This window comes from Saccopteryx bilineata, chromosome 3 (genome assembly GCF_036850765.1).
Source record: "Saccopteryx bilineata isolate mSacBil1 chromosome 3, mSacBil1_pri_phased_curated, whole genome shotgun sequence".
In the NCBI taxonomy this organism is placed as follows: domain Eukaryota; kingdom Metazoa; phylum Chordata; class Mammalia; order Chiroptera; family Emballonuridae; genus Saccopteryx; species Saccopteryx bilineata.
The window spans coordinates 265,499,723-265,507,618 of NC_089492.1; positions in this window are offsets into that span (position 1 = coordinate 265,499,723).

Sequence of the window (7,896 nt, forward strand, 5' to 3'; positions counted from 1 at the left end):
CCATATTCAGGTTATGCCTTTCCCTGGCGGACTGGCCTCCTTACATCTGTACTGGGCATCCAGGTCTGAGAAGGAGGTGGCAACAGAGGCCCAGGAGCAGAAATTGCATTAACTAAAATTAAAATAGTCTCCTAACAAGTAGTTCATTGTGAACGGTTGGGGGTGGTGGTGCAAGCAAAGCATCCTCCCGTTCTCCCAGAGCTTAAGTATTACCATGTGCTGTTCCCTGGAAGCCGGAGGGCCAGTGGGAGGCGGGGGAGGTGGCAGCAGGCGAGGAGCCTCACTGTTACGATCCCTCGCCTTTGATGTAGGGCCAGGCCTGACCCCAGGACTGCTGCCGGCCACTGCCAGGGGAGCTGTGGGATGCAGAGCATTCCTGGGGGCAATTTAAGCTTCTGGCAGGAGGAGAGGAAAGTTTCTACTGTGGGGAAGGGGGTGGAGAGAGGGTATTGCAGCAACGGTTTGGGTGGGTGTTGTGAGGAACAATGGAGGAAGCCAAGGCACGGGGCAGCACCCTCCTGCCTAAGCCTGGCTCAGCCGGCTTGGCCAGAGGCCTCCTCCAGGAAGCCTTCTCTGATAGACCCAGAGCTAGTGAGGAGCAGTACCCGCTCCCCGCACAACACACAGGAGGCTGCTTAGGTATAGCTCCAGAGGATGGAGGATGCGGAGAGAAGCAGCTGCTCTTCCCTCTTGGCTCTGGGGCCTGGTCTGTCAGCCATCAGGGCATCTAGGATTAAGCGAGGCTAGAGGAGGGCTGGGAAGATGGCATGAGAGCATGTGTGAGTGAGCACAAATGTTATGCAGAGCAACAGCTAATATTTATTGAAGAGTGACTATGCCAATGCTAGTCTAAGCACTTCACATGCATTTCTCACAGTGTTCATAACTCTGTCACTAGTCCCATTTTGCAGATAAGAAAACAGATACACCCTAAATACATAGTAGAGTCAGGACTTGAATCTAGATAGTCCAGAATTGGATACCACTTATCAAGTACATTATGTGTTATATATATGGGTTTTTTTGCTTCGGTGTGTGTCCTTTTCCCTGTGTTTCTTGGGGGAGTAACTCTGTGTGTAAATTCTTACATTTAATAAAAATATAGCCCTGTTCTGGGTGAAGGGAACATGAGATGCTGGGATCTCCAGTCCAAGGGGAAGCGGCTGAACACAATGTGGGGTGGGGGAGGGGGAAGAGGAGAGGTTAAAAATGAGAGACAAGCCTGACCTATGGTGGCGCAGTGGATAAAGTGTTGACCTGGAAATGCTGAGGTTGCCGGTTCGAAACCCTGGGCTTGCCTGGTCAAGGCACATATGGGAGTTGATGCTTCCAGCTCCTCCCCCCTATCTCTGTCTCTCTCTCTCCCTCTCTCTCTCCTCTCTAAAATGAATAAATAAAAAAAAAAAAAAAAAAAAAAAAAAAAGAGAGACAAGGGCCATGGCTGGGTAACTCAGTTGGTTAGAGTGTTGTCCTGAAATGGCAAAGTTGCGGGTTCAATCCCTGGTCAGGGCACATACAAGAGTCGACCAATGAATGCATAAATATGTGGAACAGCAGATTGATGTTTCTGTCTCTTTCTTCTTCTCTGTCTCAAATCAATAAAAATAAAAATAAATAAAAACATAGCCCTGGTTGGATAATTCAGTTGGTTAGAGCATCACTCTGAGTGCAAAAGTTGCTGGTTCGATCCCCAGTCAGGGCACATACAGGAACAGATTGATGTTTCTGTCTCTTTCTCTCCCTCACTCTCTAAATTAAAAATCAAAACAAAACCAGAAATTTAAAAAAGAGAGAGAGAGGCAAGATCAAGTCCTGGCTCTGTTGCCTGTTGATTATGTGACACTGGACAAAAAGGATTTGAATCCAGAACCTCAGTTTTTCCATCTGCCAAATAGGAGTCATAATGCCTACCTTGCTGTCTATTTATTTTTATTATTATTATTTAGTGAGAGAGAGAGAGACAGGCAGACAGGGACAGACAGGAAGGGAGAGCGATGAGAAGCATCAACTCATAGTTGTGGCACTTAAGTTGTTCATTGATTGCTTCTGATATGTGCCTTGATCGGTGGTGGGGCTCGAGCCAAGCCAGTGACTTTTGGGCTCAAGCCAGTGAACTTGGGGTCATGTCTGTGACCCCACACTCAAGCCAGCAACCCTATACTCAAGCTGATGAGGCCGTGCTCAATCTGGCAACCTTGGGGTTTCAAACCTGGGTCCTCAGCGTCCCAGGCTGATGGTCTATCCATTGCACCACTGCCTGGTCAGGTCCTGCTTTTTGTTTTTTAATTTTATTGATTTTAGAGAGAGAGAGGGAGAGAGAGAGACAGAAACATCGATCTGTTCCTGTGTGTGCCCTGACCTGGACCTAAACCCACAACTTTTGCGTATCTGGACGATGTTCTAACCAATTGCGATATCCGGCCTGGACCTTGCTGTCTGTTTTGAGGATGAAACAAGATGAAGTATTTAATTTCCTGGCATAGGCTGAGTGTTCCCTAATTGGAAACATGACTTTATTAGGAAAACTGTCTTGTAAAACTATGTGTATAGATATATGAGGGTCTGAGTGTGTGCAGGTGGTCATTTTGCAAAATCAGGCCCATGTTTGTGTTGTTCAGCACTGTATCCCCAAGCACCTAGCACTAATTGTCAGCACAAAGTAGGTACTCAGTAAGTTTTTACTGATTGGGTGTTGACTGAGTGTGACAATGGAGTGAGGAGGGCCGAGAGAGAAAGGAGTATGTGGGCTCCCCCAGGACCGGCTACATACTGGGGGCTCAGGGAAGAATGGACATGCAGAGCCCCTTTTTCAAAAATTATTATTGAAACATATGATGAACTTCAAGATGACCCAGCAGGGAATGGAACCAAGCCCTTCTGAGTGTGGAGCTCTGTGTGACTACACAGACCCCGCCCCTGAAGCCCTGGCATCCCCTTGCCTGGGGAGCATCGCCAGCCCCCAGCCCAGCTGTTTGGAAAGGAGTATAAGGGACCCCACCTGTGGCCTGCCATGCTTCCTGTGGCTGGCCAGGAGAAAGCTGAGGGAGGGACTCAATGACCTGCAGACCTCGCCCCCAGAGGATCCCCCCCACCCCCACCCCAAACCACCAACTGGGCTGCTGGGTGGTCTGGGCACATGTGGTGACATTTAGATGTTGATTGAAACAAAATTATTATGAGATTAGAATATTTAAGGTAACTTTAATTTCCACTGCATTACTGGGATTTTTTTTTTTTTTTTTTGCATTTTTCTGAAGCTGGAAACAGGGAGAGACAGTCAGACAGACTCCCGCATGCGCCCGACCGGGATCCACCCGGCACGCCCACCAGGGGGCGACGCTCTGCCCACCAGGGGGCGATGCTCTGCCCATCCTGGGCGTCGCCATGTTGCGACCCTCCTGGGCGTCGCCATGTTGCGACCAGAGCCACTCTAGCGCCTGGGGCAGAGGCCACAGAGCCATCCCCAGCGCCCGGACCATCTTTGCTCCAATGGAGCCTTGGCTGCGGGAGGGGAAGAGAGAGACAGAGAGGAAGGAGGGGGTGGGGGTGGAGAAGTAGATGGGCGCTTCTCCTATGTGCCCTGGCCGGGAATCGAACCCGGGTCCTCCGCACGCTAGGCCGACGCTCTACCGCTGAGCCAACCGGCCAGGGCCTTACTGGGATTTTTGAGGATGGGGCTGAGAGATTCTATGGGTAGAGGTGAGGAGACTGGTGGGGGCTGCTGGAGGTGGCCTGCATTTCTCCAGTCCCCTAGGTGAGGCCTCTGGCGACTGGAAAGAGGGAAGGAGGGCTAGACAGAAGGAAGGACTTCCCAGGGACTGTAGAAGCAGGTCCTTAGTAGGTGTGGGAAGGCAAGTGTGAGGATGGAGGGTGCAGTGTCAGCAAGGCCCTGGGGGAGTGGAGTTTACCAGCACCACACCCCTCCCGAAGCTATTTGCACACCCCTGGCCGCACATCTGTGCAAACATCCCTTTCTTCCTTTGGCTTGCCAGACAGGTGGAAGGGGTGGCAAGAGAAAGGTTCCATCCAGGCCCTCCCAGGCTCCGACACAGGGTGAGGTGGTTGGAGCCCAGAGAGTTTCTTATTTCTAGAGATCAAGATAGAAATTGAGAAGAAACGGGAAGAATGTGGTAAAAAGTGATAACAATTACTAACACTTCCTTAGTCGTTACTGTGTGCTAGGCTTGTGTTAAGTCCCTTCCAGGAGGCCCTATAGCACGGTGGGGGAGGGGAAGGCCAGGGAGCCAGCCTGCCTGAATTCCCAGCTCACCTGCTTCCCACCCCTGTGAACATAGGGGAGTCAGTTCATCGGTCTGCACTGCAGTTTTCCCGTCTACAAAGTGAGGACAATGACAACACCAACCTCGAAGGGTTGTAGTGAGTGTAAAATGAGTAATCTATGTAAAGCCCAGTAAGGTTTAGCCATTGTCATTAAGGTCTATCACTATCCTCCATTTATTTATTTATTTATTTATTTATTTATTTATTTATTTATTTTTACAGAGAGAGAGAGAGAGAGAGAGAGGGAGAGAGAGAGTCAGAGAGAGGGACAGATAGGGACAGACAGAAACGAAGAGAGATGAGAAGCATCAATCATCAGTTTTTGTTGCGACACTTTAGTTGTTCATTGATTGCTTTCTCATATGTGCCCTGACCGCGGGCCTTCAGCAGACTGAGTAACCCCCCGCTGGAGCCAGCGACCTTGGGTTCAAGCTGGTGGGCTCTTGCTCAAACCAGATGAGCCCACGCTCAAGCTGGTGACCACAGGGTCTCGAACCTGGGTCCTCTGCATCCCAGTTCGATGCTCCATCCACTGCACCACCGCCTAGTCTGGCACTATCCCCCTTTTAAAGTGGTGAAATTTGAGGTTTGGACAAATGAAGTCACTTGCCCACAGTCACAAAGAGGCAGAACTGGGATCCAAACCCAGCTCTGCTTGAGTCCTTAGCCCATGCTTGGAACCACGAGGCAGGTGCCAGCACCAGCTTAGCCAGGGGCCGTGCTAAGCAGGTTACATAACTTACCTAGTTCAATTTAACCAACCACCCTATCCAATACCTCTGCTCAGGCATAGAACAGTTCTTGAATTCTTTCTGCCAGTCTTGGATTCTTGTGGCTGAGGGAACTGAAGCCTAGAGAGACACAGCAAGTTGTCCAAGGCCACACAGTAGGTAACCAGACAAAGCACAAACCTGACCCACTGAAATCCAGACACCACCAGATACAGACCGAAGGCAGAAGCCCTTGGCAGGTGGGATGGGGACCATGGCTGGGAGTCTGGGCTGGCCTACCCCAGAGGTAAGCCTGGGTGGGATAGTCTACAAGACTTCTGGCTTCAAGACGATCATTTCCTGCCTTGAGGTTTGCTGCACAAAGAGGCAGCTGTGGCAGGTCATAGCATGGCTGTCTCAGCCTCCCTTGGAGGATGGGAAGCAGAGGTGCACCTTGGGTGAGGGTGGGGTGGGTTGTCCAGTGGACACTGGGGCCACAAGACAACGGGTCAGGCCTCCCAGGGCTGGTTGAAAGGAGAAGAGCTAGAGCCCTCTGTCCTTGCTGGGCATTTGGCAGGGGATAAAACAAGGGAGGGGTCTGGGAAGGGTGTGTGCCACGTAGAACTAGGCCAGAGAGGCTCGGGAAAGTTTATGAAACGAGTCAGGGCTGAGATCATGGGGGACTGGTGAGCATGTTTGAGTGTCTGTGTGTGTGGAGCCCATGCATGCCCCTTCCCTCAGCACTGTGCACCCCCTCACTTGCCTGCTTGCTCCACCATCTCGCCTTCACTGAGCTCCCCCCCCCCCCAAGGAGAGCTCATACTCGCCGTGATAGATAGCTTAGTTGGTTAGAACATCAACTTGATGTGCAGAGGTTGCTGGTTTGATTCCCTGTTTCTGATTTCCAATTCTAGGTCAGGGAACATACAAGAACAGATTGATTTTCCTGGTCAGGGTACATACAGGAATAGATCGATGTTTCTCTCTCTCTCTCTCTCTCCTTTCTTCTCTCTCTAAATTCAGTTTAAAAAACCTCACAGGGTTAATGCTCTATGAGGACTCATGAATTTAATACTGACAATAAGCATAACAGGCCTATGAGAGTTTTTCAGATGAGGAAACTGAGGCTCCAGAGGTTAGGTAACTTGCTCAAGGGCACATAGCTGGTGAGATCTGGCTCTTGGACTTGAGCCCAGACAGTCTAACTTTACAGTTCACACTATCAACCTTCAGTCTCTGCTGCTTAGCTCTCACCCCCTCCCTGAACATTCAACCCCCATCTGATCCCCATCAGGGGCCTGGTTTTCACACCAGCTCTGGGGGAAGGTCCCAGCTCTCCACCCCAGCCAGTCCTCTTAGGTACCTGCCAAGTAGGTCCCGTCCCCTTCCTCAGAGAGTACCCCAGCCTTGTTCCCCTTCAGTCCCTCTGGGCTGGCTCAGGCCAAGAGGCCATACTCAGACTCCTTACTGCCCCCCCATCTGAGTAGTAGAACAGGAGTGGGCCCAGGCTCTGGAGGTGGGTGAGGGTGAGAGGCCCCATTAAGGAGTGGTGGGGCTGGTGTGTACCTTGGCAGAGGGACAGCAAAGTGGGAGGCCCTCAGAGGGCAGGCAGCAGGAGGGGGAAGGGGCGATGGAAATAGGCCCAGACCCAGACACAGGCAGCCTTGGGCCTTCCCTTCTCCTTTTCTGGACCACGCGGCCATGTCTGGCCCTGTGGCTGGTGCTTTGGACCCTGCTTCCAACCTCAACTGCAAGCCCCTAATTGCCAGTCCTAGAGGATGCTCTTTTGTAACACCTGACCCTGGAGACCTTTCTGGCCTTCTAGAAACACTCTGCCTTTGCCTTCTGATTCACTGCTGTCTTAGTTTCCTCCCACTCCCAGGATGCACCTGCTTGGTGTCCTTTACTGACCCTCTTCTTCTGCATGCCCTTTGAATGTTGACCATCCTCATGTCATGGCCTGTGCTTCCTCTTCTCCCTGCACTCCTTCCCTGGGCATTGCCCCTGTGGCATCAGTCACCCTCTGTACAGCATGAACTAATCCCTAGCCCTGAAGTCTCACTCCCTGTGGCTACATGGAAATCCCACAGGCACATCCAACTCAATTCATCCAACCATCCTCCTTCTCCTGGACCACCACTTCCCCTCCCCCGTTGCCTAGCCAGCAACCTGGTAACCGTCCTCAGTACCTCCCTTTTCTGGCTCCCTCACCCCCACTCCAAATCCTGCCTAATCCCCTCCTTCGTTCTCTTCACACTTGGCCCTTCCCATGGGGCCCCCCTGTCCACCTCCGTGGACCACCCAGGATTATTCCAGCAGCTTCTATCTTCTTCCACATAGAAGTCAGAGGGCTCTTGCTAAACACGACTCTGAGCAGTCACTGTGCTTCTGACTACGTCTCCTGTGGCTCCCACTTTCCTGAAGGTGATTTCTAACCAGCTTCAGCATGGCCTACAGTATCTGGCAGCATCCAGCTCCTGTCTGCCTCTGAGCACATAAGCTCACCTCCCTAAACCCGAATGTGCCAATCACGACCACCCCTTCTTTCTCTTCCCAGTAAATCCTCCTTCCTCAGCTTAGGTCACTGTTTTCAGGAAGCCCTCTCTGACTGCTCAATGATAGGCCACAACCTCCCTGCCGCCCCTTCCCCCAAAACTCCATCCCCTCCTTCTCTGCGGCCCGATCTGTGTTCCCCTAGACGGCAGCTCTTGAGGGTATGGGGCTCACGGGCACAGGCACCGGTGCGTAAGGGTGAATGGGGGACAAGCTGCCTGGGATGTGTGTGGTTATGGGGGTGTCTCGGAATGGGTCTCGGGGAGGGAGGCCGACGTCGAGGCCGGGCTGGGCGCGCGGACCGGGCGGGGCGCGGGCCTTGGCGGTGGCTGTGGAAAGAGGAGGGTGGAGG